This window comes from Pteropus alecto, unplaced genomic scaffold, assembly GCF_000325575.1.
Source record: "Pteropus alecto unplaced genomic scaffold, ASM32557v1 scaffold94, whole genome shotgun sequence".
NCBI classification, from domain to species: Eukaryota; Metazoa; Chordata; class Mammalia; order Chiroptera; family Pteropodidae; genus Pteropus; species Pteropus alecto.
In genome coordinates, this window is record NW_006437736.1 from 10668728 (window position 1) to 10687275 (window position 18548).

The following is an 18548-nucleotide window of genomic DNA, read 5'->3' on the forward strand; positions in this document are numbered from 1 at the left end:
GACTCATTATTATAGCCAGGGAGATGGAACTGTTGGGTCATCCATATACACCTGGGTGAACAGAATTGGGAAATGGACTGAGTATGAGGGAGGAGTAATTACCCAGAGAAAAACCGAGATGCTATTTCTAAAACTGAAAATAGAAGGCGGAACACTGTGCAGGCAGAAATATCAGATATTTCCTATATCATCCTGCCTTTACTCCTTGATCCAAAGAATTGCTTAGTTCTGGTGATTCATTATCCTTAACATGTTTCTTATTTGTCTCCTCTCAGATACCCCTGGGTGTGTTCTTTTTTTGCAGGTTCAACTAGTCAACCCCCAGGCAACTTCAAGATCTAGCCCAAGTGCCTTCTCTTCGATGATGAAGTTTCTGCTGATACATTTAAGCAGAGTTTATCATCTTCTCCTTTATGAATGACACATAACAACTTGTGAACATTGGAAATCTAAAGATTTAAGAAAATTAAATGAATGATGGTCTATAATAGAATATTTAAAATATCAAAAATCATATTTTAGAAAAACACTAATAACCTAAAACACTGTTCCTGATGTAACTTGATTGGGGAGGGGATAGCACAGTACAAAGCACTAAATAATGTATGCTTCTACCTTCATAAAGTAATGTATCAAAATTTGACATATTTAGAATGTAAAATGGCAATTAATATAATGGAACTTTAGTATCAGACAAAAATGGATCTGAGTTTCATCTTTGCCACTTACTAGCTCTAAAACTTTGGGAAAGGTACATAACCTGTTTGAATCTCTGAACCTCTAAATACATGTATGTGAACACATGCATGCATCTACATCTATATCTATCTATATCTATATAATAGCTATATCACATCTGTATCTACATATCTATTTATAGAAGAGAATGAGAATAAGAGACTGGAATGACATATTTATCAAAAAGTAACAATAATGGTAATTTGATTAATGTTTACTTCTTTATATTTTTCTTTATTTTCTATATATTCTACAATGCATATCTGTTTCCCTTATCTATATTCTGATCCATGCTCTGCACTAATATGCTGTGTCTAATTTAAAACTTGGACCCAAGAGCAGAAACCGCATCTAATCATCTAATTATGCATCGACATCATACCCTACATGGCCTCAGTGTGAAATGACCTGGTGGTTAGTATCGTCACAGCCATGGCAGATCTGTCTGGCACACTTGGGAGGCCTTCTTTGGAAAAGAGTCAATTTTTGACAATTTAAGGGTTGATTATCTAGACTTAAATTATCTATATCCTTATATTCTACAACATTTCCCTCCTGCCGACCAAATTTGAAGGTTCCATGGCTCCTTAATATCTCTACCATGACAAGAAGAGAGAAACAGAAGTGATGATATTATAATCAATCAAATTGCTTACTCTGTGGAAACACTGACCATTATGTTCACTTTAGAAGCTCCAACATGAGAAAAAGTTTCTTTTTACATGTAATGGTAGAGGAAAAATTTTCTTTCCCCTGAGAAAACATTCTATTTTCTATTTTATCGCTAAAACTATGTAGCTAGTGTTTCACCTTTCATCTCGGGTATTAGAAGGCTTACCATTATTTGTGGCTCTGTCTTCCTCCTCTGCTTAAATCTGTTTTCCTATTGACCTTATTTTTATGCCCTTTTTACACAGTTTATCTCAATTTATTTTTGAAAGGGTTGGAGTAGAAATAAATTCACTAAATTTTATCCTAATAAATTTATCCTAATAAATACCTTCTATTGTTTTGCTCTTTTTTTAGTAGTTTCACATTCATGACTTCATCTATTTCTCCTTGCCGTATAAATGAGGCAGTCATTATGCCCATTTTACAGATAAGAACACTGACTTTAAGCCTCTGGGAGAATAAGAAGGAAAAACATAAGTTCTGGAGCTAGATTGTCTGAGTTTGGATTCTTGGTTCTATTCTGGTTCTACCTAGAGCTGTGCCTTAGATAAGTTGCTCAACATCTCTATCCCTCAGTACCTTCAGCTGTAAAATGGGAAGGACGATAATAATAGCAGCTACCACAGAGGATTATTGTGAGGATCAGTCAAGTAAATTACACACTTAAGGCACACGGATCAGTGCCCGGGAAACAGTAAAACTCATAAGTGTTTGACATTGTTATACTTAGATTCTTGTCATTTAACTTTCTGCATCGACTAGTCCATTATATTCATTTATTTGCACTTTGTCAGTGTCTTAGTCAGCTGAGGCTGCCATAACAAAATACCATGTGGCTTAAATAACAGAAATTTATTTCTCACAGTTCTGGAGGCTGGGAAGTCTGAGAACAAGGTGCCAGCTGAATTGGTTCCCTGATGTGGGCTCTCTTCCTGGCTTGTAGGCAGCCACCTTCTGGTTGTGTCCTCACATGGGAGACAGAGAGAAAGAGCCCAGGTGTCTCTTCCTCTTCTTATAAGGGCACGAATCTCAGAATTGGGGCCCTACCAAAATAACCTCATCTAAACCTAATTACTTCCCAAAAGCCCCACCTCCAAGTACCAACACATCAAGGGTTAAAGCTTGAACATATGAATTGGTGGGGCGAGGTGCAATTCAGTCCACAGCAGTCAGCATTCAAACCACAATCAACAGAGTTCTGCTTTTGCCACAGATAAGAAGAAATGATTTTCTAAGCACAGTAAAAGCACGACTATGGGGTCATATTAACATGATTTCAAAGGGAGAAAAAAACACCTTTAAGACTTTCTCCTATATCACAAAAAACATAAATTTCACCATATAGAGCAATGGGTAACAGAAGGCTTTAGTACCAGCCAGGCCCATCCTTGTCACTCGCTAGCTGTGAAGCCTTGGGCGAGCTCCGTAATATCCAGAGCCATATTGTCCTCTGTCATAAAATGGAGATAATAGTGGTTCTTACTTGGTATTATTATGTAGAGCACATAGCGCAGTGCCAGGACCATAGCAGGCAGTCAATAAATATTACAGTGATCGCTGTGGTGTTGCTATTATCATTATATAGTTGGCCAAGTGTACCAAAAGCCATCAAATTCAACTTCTTTTAAAATATTTTGCAATTCAGGCTTTTAAAAAATAATTCAGATTTTTTTTCTAAGTGAGGTAAAATTAGAGAGGATTTACTTTAGTTGAAGGGGAAAAAATTGTTCCCCCTAAATACAAAGTTTTGTGAATTTTTTTCCTCCAGTTTTCTGACTCTAGTACTCATTACATCAATATTTTTTAAAAATTAACATAGTATAGAATTAATCCCCTTTGTTATATAGAATCTCAAAATTATCATGATAAATATAGACCTTAAAAGCCATTTAGACTTTCACTCTGATTCTGATAAATGTCGGTAAAATGTAAGATTTTATGTTAGATTTTTCTAGTGGGATGTGTTTGTTTTGTTTTTGAGGTTTGGAAGGGACAGTTATGTGATTGAGCAAAGGGAAGGATTAGGTCTAATTGTCTTAAGTAACAAAAATAAAGTTAATTAAGTTTGTGCTGAATTAAATTTATACAACAGACTTTATTAAAAAATAGTATCCACTGCATTCTTGAAGCTATTATCTTTTTTAAAAAATCACATCAAGAACACAGATAGACCTTCCTTTAAGAAAATCTAAATGCAAAGCCCCAAACCTGTAAAATGAAGAGAGGGCAGCTATTTGCTTTTCAAAAGAGACTATTTCATGAAAAGCAGCTTTCCTTCAAAATCAAGCTTTATGTGGTATTTTAAATGATTCGATGGGAAAATTTGACTTGCACCGACCACAAATATTGAATAAAATGAAATATGCTTGTGTCTAGAGTGAATAAAAAGGTCACTTTTTCACTTTGATGCCATTATTTTCAAGCATCTTCTAGCAGATCCCTATAGTCTAAAAAATAATATTCAGCCTGGATGGAATGGCCTTTATAATTTTTAAATGGGTCTGGTGATCGTGCGTACCTCACTGCGAGTGATGTGAAAAACGCAATGCCCTGACAACTCGCATTAAACATCACACAGAAAAAGTATAATTAGCATTTCTGTGCTAATTAAAAGTGATTCTGGGTTAGTTCCAATATCATGCTTTTAAATAGCTGAAGCCTCAGGAGAACAAAGTTGGGGGCAGGGTGGGGGGAATGCATTTTAAATGGAAAAACTTTCTTAAATGATTCAGATTTGTTGCTGTTGTTATTTACATCTCATTATCATGGTAGACTTCAAGATGACTTCTTTTAATCAGTTTACCATTTTCACTTTCTCCACTTTGCAAGCAGAAGGGAATTCAAGATGTTGTTCTGCTTCTTTAAATCCTTTGACCGTCTGCTTTCACACAAAATTAATTAAGGATTTTCTAAATAGAGAACATGCCATGAAAGAAAGCAGCAATTCAGGATTTTCAGTTCTTCTTTTGTACAGTGCAAAGTACATAGTGTACTCAGCCATTTCGGCCTTTCCTACAAGTGAAAATTTTAAAGACAAATACCACCTCCCCAACCCAATGGTTTTTCAAATAAACAGATGATTGCCATTGATTAAATACTTTTTTTTTCAAACACGGGCCAATTATTTAAAATCACAAAGGTTCTACATGGTGTTAAATCTGATTTTCTTTCCAGATGAAATGTCGGAGGATCACCAAGAGGTGGGGAGAGGGGGAAGCTATTGTTCCACCACATTCCATTCCTGTTAAATCAACTTGATATACGCAATAAATTAAGTCTGCACTGCAGGTCAGTGAATTTCTATTAACTACTTATTATGGAAGAAAGGAAAGCAGCCCAGTCAAGAACTCTTACACATCAGCCAAAGCAAGCTGTCACTCTGCTTAACTTTTACAATAAATGTTCCTCCATCTCACACATGTGAAAGAAAAAAACATCATTTGCCATTTAAGCTCTCATTGCCGATGTGCATTAAGGCAAAGAATCAGCCTAGATTGATTACTTCTCCTGATTTAAAAGGCTAGGAAACGCTCTGAATTTTGCTAAGATTTTGCTAATTTATAATGTAACCATTTTAAACAAGGCCTCTGGAGATTCTGAAAATATGGCTACCTTGCTAAAGTTTGCTACAGATATACTCCCAATGCTGCTCTCGGATCCCACAACTGCTGGGTGGAAATAAGGCCTTCCTTTTAGAGTGAGTCCCCAAAGGGAGAAATGATTCGCGTTTTTCACATAGGAGCTAAATGAGCAAGAGACTATAGGCAACTAATGTCAGAGAGTCCTAGCACTAGTTTCACAAGTTCCAAGATGCTGGAAAGAGTTTGACCCGCAGAACTCAGTGGGTTCTAAGCTCCCCGAGCACACCTGAGATCCTTAGACAAGAAGTAGTAGATAAGCAAATAAGAAGTAACTAAGCAGGTGGGCCTGGTCCTCCGTGTCCCTAGCCCTGCAGAGTCTAATAAAAACTGGGACAAAAAGTTTCTCCCTGTTGCCTCTGTGGGAGGCTGGAGCTACCCAGAACACCTAGAATGTAGAGACCACAGTGCCTTCTACCACTCATTGCCTGAATTGCTGCCACTAAATTGTGCTAAGATCTCCAGCAACCAGAACTGAGTCCCTGTGAGGATATCAAAAGAGTAAATAAATTAATGAATGAAAAAAATATATCTTTTAAAATTATAATAAAGCCAGAGAGAGGAAACTCATTCAGAGCAAACAGAATGCATGTCTATGAAAATAGAATTGCTGGAAAAAATAAATGACAATGATGTAAAATATATTTTTTAATAAAAATATACAATAAAAACAATCATAATTAAGTAAAGAACAAAAATAATTTTGTGGAGGAAAATAAAAAAAAGAGACCATGATTTTGCATATAAACAATTAAAGAAGTGAATTTGAAAATAGAGTGGTTATTATTAAGATACAAATTAGTGACTTTGAAAATCAAGTGCAAGAAACATCTCAAAACACAAAGCCAAAGCATAGACAGAAAAAATAATATAAAGAAATAGAAATGTGAAGAAATGAAAATATAAAGTTAGAAACAAAAAATATAAAAAGTTAGAAACTTTAAAAAAAAAAAAAAAGAAAAGAAAATGCTTTGAAGGAAAAATCCAAGAACATAGTGTTTTTTTTTTTTTTTCCCAGAAGAAGACAGGAAAGGATGACAGAGATACAATATTTAAACAAATAACAGAGAAAATTTTCTCTGAACCGAAGAAAGATTTGAGTGTACAGAATGAAAGGACAAGGTTTAAGAATAGATTAATAAGACACAGGCTTAAGACTTTCCTAAAAAAATTCATAAATTCTAAGCATAAAGAGAAAATTTAATGAACTTCAAGCTATCACAAAAGAAAAAAATCAGACAGGTATCAGACTTGTCATCGGCAACACTTAGACCTCGAGGATGACGACACAATGTCTACAGACTACAGAGAGGAAAGGACAGTAAGAATCTTGACAAGGGAAAGGTGGCATTGAGGGAGGAAGAAAATAAGTGGCTGTGTTCAAAAGTTCACTCTACTGGGGTGCAATAAATGGAAGGGAACAGTGCCTCTTAGTAAGAAAATAATAGCTTTTCATTTTTAAGCAATATTAGAGAAATATATGTAAAATTATGAGTGTAGAAAAAGGAAACGTAACCGTTAGTAAATTGAAGCAGCAAAGTAAATCTTCCAAATGAATAAGAGAATGAACAAACGAATTAAAATTTGGATAAGGGAAAAGCAGAACAACAACACAAGTCTTGAAGCAAGAAGAGAATAATAAAATCAAGTCATTGTACTCAAAACAAACCAACTGAATTCTTCCATTGCGGGAGACTGTCTAATTGGAATAAAGAAGAAAACCTTACTTTTGCAGTTTAAAAGAAACAATTAAAACAATTTAAAAGAGATTTAAAAATGTTGAAAACAAATGTATAGGCAAAGATAATATTAGACAAGGTGGAATTTAATGTTAAAAGCCCTAAACAGGAAATAGAGGATCATTAGGTTTCAATAGAAGGCATAGGTTAAGAAGATATTATAATTATAATTCTATATAATTACATAAACAGCTAAATATAAAAAATAAAAATTATTACAAATGTGAGACCTTGATGAAAATATAATTTTAGTTTGAAATATCAATGTATCTTTTTGAGCGTTACACAACTCTAGTTCACAAAAAAATAAGATCAGAGAGAAATTGAATAGTGCTATTTAAAAACTTTAGTTAATAAATACATGTTTAGGGGCTTAGTTTTCTACCTCCCCCAAAATTCATGTGACTATATAAGGAGACTGGGCCTTTAAAAAGTAATTAAGGTGAAAAGAGGTCATATGGGTGGGTCCTAATCCTATTTGACTGATATCCTATTAGAAGAGGAAATTTGGACACAGCAAGAAGGTGGCCATCCAGAAGCCAAAGAAGAAAGGTCTCAGAAAAAAATCAAACCTGCTGAAACCTTGATCTTGGACTTCTAGCCTCCAGAACTGTGAAAAAATAAATTTTGTTGTTTAAGCCATGCAATATGTGGTATTTTACTATGCAGCCCTAGCAAACTAATATAATCTATATTAAATTTCTTAATTCTCAGATATAGAATGTGTGTAGGTAGGGGGAGAAAGAGAGAGACAGAGAAAGAAAAAGAGAGACAGAGAGACAAAGACAGAGACAGAGACAGAGACAGAGAGAGAAGATCCATAAATCATCTTTAAAATCATTAACTTAATCACAAAGAAAATATCTAACATATTAAAAAAAATACATGCTACATAGTCCAATTATAAAATAATGTAATTAGAAATTAATTATAAAAAGTTTCTTCCACAAAAACTATAACTAAGAAAAAATTAAGACATACTTTTAGAAATTTCTTGGACCAAAGGGGAAATCAAAAGAGAAATCACAACCTATTTTGAAAACAATGAACAGAAGAATATTTCATACCAAAATCTATGGGAATATACTTTTAAACCTAAAGGAAAGAGAATCATTAGCACAGAGGTTTGAAAGGTTAAAAAATTTTTTAAAAAAGAAGCATTGAAATCTGGTTCTCAGTTGAGTTTTTCAAACCCAGTGCTTTTCAACTGGGGCACTACTGGCATTTTCAATGGGATAATAATTTGTTGTACAGGACTGTCTTCTACATTGCTTGACACAAACTCATTCCTAGCTCCTGGGTACAAAATAACATTAGCATCTTATCATCACTGAGCATCTCACCATCACCAAAATACTAGCACAATTACAAATGCTCTGGTGAACAGATAATTCCAGTGTTATTTAAACTATTCTAGGGCATAGAAAATCAAGGAAATGTCACTAGTTAAATCTCGCGTTATTATAATTCTAAATTGTGCTAAGAGAGTAGAAAAAGAAAACAGTATGATATCACTTAAAATTGGTCCATATTATCAGATAGGAAGACTTAATACCACAAAAAATGTTTATATAAATATCTATCTATACTTATATGTAATTTTAATGCAATTTAAACTAGAGTTCCAATATGACATTTAAAAATTTTAGCTATAATGATCATACATTTTATATGAAAGGATAAATACCCAAAATGGGCAAGAAAAGGATTTTTTAAAAGGATTTAAAAAGATAATAAAAGAAGACTTTGTTTACCAGATATCAAAACATACAATAAAGAGAATATGGTATTAATTTAGTAATAGAAAATTAAGTCACTGGAACATAATAGAAAATCAAGAATCAGATGCTAGCATATGAGGATTTAATATAGAGAAGAGTAACATTTCATTTCACTGGGTAAAAAATGGATCACTGGTTATCTATCTGGAAAAAAGTTGTTGGGACCATTGATTTTACACTATATGGCAAAACATATTTTAGATGTACTAAAGATATAAACATAAAACCATTAAATGAAAATATTTCAAGAATATCTAGGAGACTATGTGTAATACTAAGGGGCAGAGAGACCTTCCTTGCCCAAAGTGGAAAGTCACATACTGTAAGAGATAAAACAGACACATTTGGCTAAGTAAAAACTAGATGCTTTTGATGGCAAAAGTTACCTTAAACAAATATAACAGACAAGGAAAATATCTGGAAAAAAAATATTGCAAAATAGAGGAAAACAGTTAATATGTGATGTGTACACAAAAACTCCTACAAATTGGCAGGAAGGCAAACAGTTTCTCCCCAGAGGAAAAGAACAAGAGAAAACTCATAGAAGAGTTGATATAAATGGCCAGAAAATGTTCAATTTCACTAGTGATACAAAAAATGTACTTGAAAGCAAATGAAACATCTTTATGTTCATCAGATGGCAAAGTATGAAAGAATAATAATCATTATTATTGGTGTTGAGCTTTTTAAAAATATGTCCATTTTACATTTCTTAAAGTGGACAAACGTACATAAGAATATAAATGTGTTTAGAAGGAAATGTGAATTGTAAAAGCCATTTTGGTAAACAATCTGTCTATATTCATTAAAAATACACATATCTTTTATCCAAAATTTCTACCTCCTGGGAATCTAGTCAAAGAAATAAAACTCAAAGACATAAGAACATGATACAGAATACTTATTGTATCACTGTTTGTAAAAGTTAACAATAGCGACAACAGAATGGAAACAAAATGAATGCTTATCAATTGGATTCATCATGGCATATCACATAGCCTTCAAAAATGAATTGCAACTCTGCCAGTTAGGATAAAAGTAGTTTCCATTAGCTATTTTCAGTGACAAAATCTAAAAGTAGAAAAAAAATGCTTATAATAAGTATGTTATTATAAAACCTAAAATTTCTGTATGTGTGTGTATAGGTTTATGTTTGATTATACAATCATGGAGATAAATATGGATTACACATGATATAGTTTTTCTATATTACATTATACAATTTAATTATGATATATACGTAAAATTAATTACATGAGGTAGATGGATAGGTAGATAGATATGGCAATAGTGGGATTAAAGAAGGAATATTGTATTTATGTAAAATTATACATGTGTATTCAGTGATAAAAAATCAAGGATGTACACCTCATTTCACTGATTCTACAATATTCTTTTTTTTTGCTTTTTAATATCTCTGAAATCAGAATGCATCTCACAATTGATGGCATCTGGTACCTTACAATTAACTGACATCGTTTTTTCCTTTCTTAATGGCACATAAAATAATAGTGCCTTGAGCAGATGAGATATAGTATTATACTAATATCACATTCCTCAAAAGGTGCTTTCAACCCAAGTCAAAAACAGTATATCCAAATGAAGAAGAGCAGAGCTTTAAAAAATCAGTAGTCTTTTTCACATTTCTTAAGTGAGTTAAAAAAAAAAAGTATGCAAGGGTAAAAATGAATCCATTAGAATCGTCATCAAGTAGACAAATAAACTAACAATGTTATAGTCTTGTAAATAAATGGATTAAAGGAAAAGAGGCCAGATCTTGAAATTCACATTGCAGGGCAGTTTAAATAAGAGTATTTCATGGTCCCTTTTACAACCCGTAGGCAGACAGCCAAAAACAAGACAACAAAAAATTTCTCCTTCCTCAGCTGCCATCTCCTCAAGCCCTGATCACGTCTCTTCTTCCTTCTGCTCCTAGAGGGAATAGCAGCCCAGGAATTTTCCTGGTGTTCTGAAGTAACTAAACATTCAGAGGAAACTGAAATTTGACCAGAGGGCCCACTAAAGTAGAACCTTTGGTTTGAATCCCAGTGGACCCATTTAGGTCTTTCTGATTTTACCTGGGATTTTCCAAAAGGCAGCATTTAAGAACATGAAATAGCTGCACAAATTTTCCATTCACTTTAAAGAATCCCCAACTTTTAATATGTAATAAACAGAATGTATTTATTTACAATCTTCCAATGACCAAAAACACTTCCACTCTTAGAATTTGAATATTCAGATGATTCTCAGACAATCTAAAGCCAGTTTTTCTACTAATGACTCCTAAAGACATTTTTTCTTCTCTTAATGTGATCAAGATCTCCTAATCCAGAAAGGAAAGAAGAGACGTGGATTCACAAAAGAATAAAGGAAAAAAACTTTGGCTGTAAAGGCCATTGGTTAAGAAGTACTGTTGAATTTTACTTCATTTTAATGGCCTTGTTATAGGCCTGGCATTGGCTGGATACTAAAATATACAAAATAAGTATGTGACTCAATTTCCGACCTTGGATGACTTACTATCAGAAAATAAATCAGAACATATAGAATACAATATTACTAATCAATCTCTCAGTGTAAGCTATATAAATATGCCATATATATGAATGTCCTTTCTTCCTCAAATGAGGCCCCCAGCCCTTCTGCCTCTGACTTCCTCTTTAATCTGTGTAACATTCAAAGCAGTCCTTGGCTAACGGGGTCAGATAGTAGCTGGCACAAGATGGTGTTCTGTCCCAAATTCTCTTCATTACCTTCGCACCCCCTCCTCAGTGGGGTCATAAATATGCTATCTTAGCCCATAGTTCAATTAATTTTATCTCAGTAGCCATTTCTCATCGGTACACGTTATCTTCAACTTTTTTCTTGCCCACATTCTATTAATGGCAATTGCTTCAGGAAAGATCTGGGGAAAGGTTCAAACATATTAGAATGTGATTCAAATTTTTTAAAACTTTAGAAACTTCTCTGACTTGATAAATATTTAAACTTGGAAGTTTTTAAGAGAAAAATAGGTTAGTACTTTTAAAATAGAGGAAATACACATATGAAAAGATGCTCAAGGTCACTAATCATCAGAGAAATGCAAATTTAAACCACAATAAGATATCACCTCACACCTATTAGAATGTCTATCATCAATAAATCAATGAATAACAAGTGTTGGTGAGGATGTGGAGAAAAGGGAACCCTCATACCCTGTTGGTAAGATTGCAAATTGGTGCAGCCATTACAGAAAACAATCTGGAGGTTTCTAAAAATGTTAAAAATGGATATACCTTTTTTGACCAGCGATTGCACTTCTGGGTATTTATCCAAAGAAAACCAAAATAATAATTCATAAAGATCTATGCACCCCTATGTTCACTGCAACTCTATTCACAATAGCCAAGATATGGAAGCAGCCTAAATGTCCATCGACAGATAATTGGATTAAAAAGTTATGGTTCATATATGCAATGGAATATTACTCAGCCATTAAAAATAAAGGAAATGCTACCATTTGCAACGATATGGACAGACCTAGAGGTTATTATGATGACTAAAATAAGTCATACAGAGAAAGATAAATACCATGTGATTTCACTTATATGCAGAATCTAAGAACAAAAAGAACAAATGGCTTCCAAGTTCTTTGATACTCCTCCTATCAAGAAGTGGGATCTATGGTTCCACTTTGATCCCTTTTGATTCTAAGCTTTTTACTGCTCAGTCAATAGAATACTGGAAGTGACAAAGTGGCAGCTTCCTCTTCTTGCCTTTTGGGACATCCACTCTTGTAACATAGCTGGCATGCCACGAGGAAGCCCAGGTAACACGGAGATGACACGCACAGGTGTTCTGTCTCACAGTCTGAGCTAAGGTCTTGGCTGACAGCTATCAACCAGGAAACACATATATGAAAACATCTCCAGATGATACTCAGCTGCTGTGTCACCTCCAGCCTTCTAGTTTCTCCACTGACGCCCCAGACATTGAGAAGCAGAGGCAAGCCACACTGCTGGACCCCATCCAAATTCCTGACTCACAACATCCCTGGGCATAATAAAATGGTTGTTTTATGCTACTCTGCTTTGGAGTAGTTGGTTCTACAGCAACAAATAATGAAGACATCATCCACCAGAGCCTAATTCTAACTCATACAGAGGCTCTGTTTGGACTAGTAGCAGCCCTGACTTAAGGCAGGCTATGGTTACCAAACTGAATCCTCAGGCACGTGTTATCTTTTCTTTCATTTCATGGTATTAGCTCTTCTTATTCTCTGAAGCTCAAAGTCCTGGTTTCTTCTCTTGGTGTACAAGACCCTTGGTTTCTCTCTCTTGACTTATCTCTTTCCACTTCCCCCAATCTCACACCATGTTCTACCTACACTCTCACTTCTTAGAGCATAGTTCTCACTTGGCTCTGGATCTTTGCATATGCTAAGGCCTCTACCTGAAATAACTTTCATCCCTACACCCCACCACCTCCATTGCTATAGTCTCACCTTCTAAATCTTGGCTTCTAATGACAAAATTTTCAATAATGCAGGGGGTTTCTGCATACTTTCATCCTGAACTGACCTTAATACTGGCAGCTTTTCCTACCATACACCCTTCTCAGTGTCTTCCCCTGGACCTCCCTCTCCACTAGAAATGTCTTCCAACGGTAGTGAGGAGGGAAACATGGCTGCCAGCCAGACTGCAGAATCACCACCTTAAGATTTGTCACCATGCAGTAGACTCAGACAAAGAAATTGGAAACTCATTCCCACAAAGAAATGACGTAAATTCAAATAGCCATAAAGTCAGTTCTACCCCATTTCAGCAAGGGCATGCATTACAAAGGCTTCAGGATGTTTAAATCTCTGACTGACTAGAACCTTGGAGTAAGCTAAAGTGGGAAGTAGCCTAGAAATCACAGTTAGTCTTCGTTTCATTTGGCAGGAGAGAAATTGTTATGAGGTGGTACTGAACTAGCAGTAACATGACAATCCACGGCCTAAGCTGGCTGCAGTGGGCATTTGAGATGACTTAGCTCAGAATTAAGACTCAGGAGGCTTAATAAGAACTGCTTCAGAACTGTGAACAGGGAGCAACTCATTTCTTCCCAATGAGTGCGTGTACTCTGAAACTGTTTTCTTCTTTATATGATCCCCACCATGAAACAAAATAAAAACAAAAACGATTGGATTTGAGAAAATGATAGCTTGGATTTTTTTTTTTAATGTACACACAATGAAATCAATGCTGATCTCAAATAAAATCTTTCTGACTTTGTGAAAGGACCCAGCCTTAATATCTCAAATAACAAAGATTAGGCAAAAATGGTAGAATGCGAATGTCCAAGAGACTCACAGGAATAACTGGAAAATTGATAGACACCCTAAAGTTTCCAAAACACTTTTGAAAAAATCGAACACATTTTCTGACACAATACGAAAGCTGTAGCTTTCTCTGGGAAAATAAATGTTTACTTCCAACATAAGCTTTGCAATTTGTAAATAAAAGTAGACAGACTTTTTCTCTGATGCTAAAGGTGCTGGCATGCTAACAAACGTGTCAATGAAAATATATATAAAGTGATGTCTGTCTATCTTACTCCTCCCTGTTGACCTGCCTTTTCTTTTTTTCTCTTCTATCTGTCATATCTATTTTCTGTGTCTGCCCTGTCTCTTTTTACTACCTATTTATGTATTTATTTATCCTTTCATTTTCCTTCTGCTGTAACTCTGGTTTCAATCAAATGACCCATTCATTATGGTCCTACTCTGTGCAACTCAGTTTGCTGGACAAACATGAACGCAATGTGGGGTGCTTGTCAGACTGGAAAGTACAATCGAGCTGAAAGATAAGACAGGAACCCAGGTAGTTGCAAATACAAGGCAGTGTCTGACCATAAATGTGGGAGTATTTCAAGAGCTGGGCCTTGGAAGATGAGCAGACTCTGGTAGGAGATATTGTGAAGAAAGATATAGGGGCAGAAGAGCACAGATTTGCTGCAAAGTTCAGCCCATTAGGCTGCTTTATCTTTAGTGCAAGGCTCAATTGGGAGGTGGTAAGAGAAAGAGTTGCAAAAGCAGATGAGATCCAGATTGTAGGTAGCTTTGAATGCCAGGCAAAGGATTTAAACTCTACTCCACCACAGAGAGCCAATGGTGTTTTCTGGTGGAATAGTAAAGATTTGTCTTTGAGAATCCTCCCCTTCTTATCCTCTCATCCTGGCCCACTGTCCTGTTGTTATTTGTTACATTTACAGAACAAAATGTTGCCTTCTTTATTTTTATTTCTACTACAAAAGTACATGAGCTAAATAAAGGTTTTATATTTATCTTTTTAAGTCACGTACATTGCTTGGGTTCTTGAGAATAAGAAAATAAAATACAGTTCTGGTTACTTAGAAATATAAGATTTTAAAGATTATCTTTCAGATAAAAAGAAAAAAATGAGATAAATCCAAGTCTACACTAAAATCCAGAAATAAGTCGTTTGGGATATCAAACCTGTTCTATCAAGGACTTCAAGAATTATAGCTAAATACTTCTGATTTAAATGACATCTGGCTAGCAACTCTTGAAATGGCCTTTCCTGATTCCTAGCTAAAATACTTACAAATTCATAGAAAAATATAAAACCCACAACACCATCAGAAAATAAGAGTTATAGGTAACTATTACTAGACTCTGCGAAGTATTTCAACTTAATGTATGGCTCACAAACATGGATTATAATTTATGCTTGAAGGGCTTCAGAGACTCTGACCTGAAGGACCACAAGCCTGAGGAGCCAGAGCCTGTTTATTCCCTCTCCTCACTCTCCTCCCACCTCCTATAACTGACTTTTCTTCATTTATGCAGACTAAAACCCCCACAAAATAGTAAGGCAAGAGCTAGATAGTGAGTGATGTGTTACTTCCTCTTCTCTTGCTGCGCACTGTGAGAAGACCTCTTCCCTTCCGCAAGGATGCTTGAAAAAAAGGTCACATTAAAAAAAGAGGAAAAAGATCGCGGAAGAGCACACTCCTAAAAATGGGTACTGTCCAAGGGGCTATGCCCTCAATGATAGCCAACGAGGAATCCAGTAGGAAAAAAAAAAAAAAAAGATCAAGAATACAAGACAATAGAATGAGTTTTGAAAACAATAAACTGAGTGTAAAAGAACAAGGTGGAACAAGGAAGACTTAAGAAAACTAAAATTATAATAACATAATTAAAACTGATATGGACGATGGTAGAGTGGAATTTACACTGCAGAAAATCAAAAGAGCGATAGGGATGGGAAGAACATGTGTACTGCAATCTCTACGAATGCCAGGTAAGAAGGCAGGACATATAACAGCATATGATTAGCAGTGGTTGTGATAACAGATGCAGGCAAACACTGCCAGAACATCAATGCAATTGCATGACTGGTGGCTCTTCAAGTGCATGAAGATCCTGTCAATGAATCAAGAATTCAATTAGGCAGCAAAGACAGTGGGAAGGAAGTTAACTACAACCTTAGCTGGAATATTGAACCTAGGAAAGGTCACTTCTCTCTAAATAGTTTAGACTTAAAGTGTCATTTGTCTTAGCTACAATATAAAAATAAATAGTATTTCCTAGTGAGGAAGCACAAAGATATTGCCGGGGTTCAAATCTTGGATCTGTCACTATGTGACCTTGTTCAAGTTACTTTCTTTCTTTTTGCCTAAAAAATTATAATAATAATTAAATTCATAGTTCTTTCCTCATGGGACTGCAGTGAGGAATAAAAGTTATATTGTGCAAAGCACTTAATCTGGCACATAGCAAATGCTCAATAAATCAGTTGTTGCATTATTGCCATTATTCAAATCATAGGAAAGAAATATATACATGGCCCTAGAGATAAAGATAAATACATTAAAATAAATTTAAGTCTACAGACATGCCACCCTGAACAAGCCCAATCCCATCTGATCTCGGAAGCTAAGCAGGGTCGGGCCTGGTTAGTACTTGGATAGGAGACCACCTAGGAAGACCAGGTGCTGTAAGTGTAAAACATAAAAAATAAGTGATTGTAAGCTGACAAATTCCTTGCAATATGTGAAGTCAACTGAGGATTGCCTCGCCCAAAAAAATAAATAAAATATAAAATAAATAAATAAAATAAATAAAAAATAACTTTAAAAAGCTAAAGAAATGCAAACTTCGAACTAGCAGTTTTGTAGTTAGTTGCAATAGGGAAGGGGTACCGGATCCCACTTACTTAAGTCAAAAGTAAGAACTACATAATTTAAACCAGAAGGAAGAAACCTTATCTAAAAGGAGTTATTAGGAGCCTCCAGTTGTCATAACAACAATACTATGCTATCACCCTAGACTGTATGCATTTTGGTCAAAAATCTCTAGCCAAAACGTATTCTCAGCCAACTGATGGAACACTGCACCCAATTCTCCCTGAAGGTAATTCCAACTTGTATGGAATGGAAACCTCAATTTATTTTACATAATAAAATCTAGAGGGATAGTATCTTTTCCTTCCAGGAAGTTTGTATTAAATATAGAGATGATAAAGTAAATCAAACCTACAGAATTAATACTTTTGTGGTAAGTACAGGAATAGGTTTCTAATTACGGGGCAATATTTCCATATGTAGTATGTAAAGAGATTTAATGTTTAAAAGCGTATGGCTGATCACTGAATATGACACATTAGCCTTGTGATTCCATTTTAAAAGGTGTAACTGAGAAATGGATTTTCAATCTTTACCTTTTAGTGGAAAGATTTAGAGAATTTAATCAAGTTTAAAAGTATTGAAATGGGTAGGAGAATATGTGATTCATAATTTAAAGTAAATTTATTAGATTTATTGGAGTTGTTAAGATCTGGTTAGTAGGTCAGGCATCTGAAAGCTTAAAAAGAAAACTGAATGTATTAAATGTATAAATGGATTTTAAATACTTAGGGGATTTTATTAACTAAGTTGTAAAGGGACCTGCTTGGGCATTAAATGTGTTTAACTAAAATTGAACAAACATTATTCAAAGGTTCCTCTGAAAACAATTGTTAAAATTTACTGGATTCATAAATCAAAAGTGTGTAAGGTAAACTTAAAGGTTTGAGAAAAACTGAATTTCTGAAAAACTACTTTTAATAAAGTGAATATTAAAACCTTAAGAAACAACACAAAAGCAGCCTTCAGACATTTTTTAAAAATCACAATTGACATAGAGATTCCATCTAAGAATTATAAATGTTTCTGAAAAAGAAAACCCATATAAATAAAAGAGAAGAACTATCAGACATAATTGAAAATTGCTTTCTAAAGCTAGAAAAAAATCACTTGCGTATGTAAACCAAATGGACTTAGTACATTCTAGGCAAAATGAAGAACAAAGATTACATGCTAGAAAAAAAAACTGAATTACAAGGATAAAGAAAAAAAATCATAGTAGATTCCAGAGAGAGAAAAAAAGTGTGATCCACAAAGGAAAATAATCAGGCTGGCTGCAGACTTCTCCTCTTTATAATGATGGCCAGACGAAAACAGATAAACAGCTATAGGGTTTGAAGGAAAAAGGTTGCTATCTAAATATTTTCTACTTCATCAACTTGTTATTCGTGTATGAAGCAAAGAGAAAGACATTCTCAGAATGTAAAACTCTAAAAATATAAATGAAAGTACATTTCCATGAACAAAGATGAATTAAAAACAGGAACTCCGCAATCAAGCAGTCATGTATATGAGGATTATGGTGAGCATTACATAAGTTAAAGAGTTAAGCTTAAATAATTACAAATATTTTTTCAGGCCAAATGGCATTAAATAGTCATCTAATTCCTTCCTTTCCACTTTCCCAATGAATACAAGGGAAATCCTTTATCAACAAGACTGGAAGAGAAGGATAGCATTCAGATGGCAAATTTTTAAAAACTCATCCACTGAAGATAAAGCCAGATTGAGAGAAGGCCCAGAATGTATTTCATTCACCTGGCCCTCTCCTAAGGAAGAGCAGCAAACCCAGGATATACATG

The 18548-nt window shown here is 34.7% G+C and overlaps 1 long non-coding RNA gene and 1 pseudogene across 2 annotated transcripts in view; one reads left to right on the forward strand and one right to left on the reverse strand.

Moving 5' to 3' along the window:
• Positions 1 to 18548, reverse strand: part of LOC112481871 — a 320221-nt gene that overhangs the window by 235314 nt on the left and 66359 nt on the right. The gene's annotated exons all lie outside the window — the stretch shown is intronic.
• LOC112482004 lies at positions 16448 to 16566 on the forward strand (annotated as a pseudogene).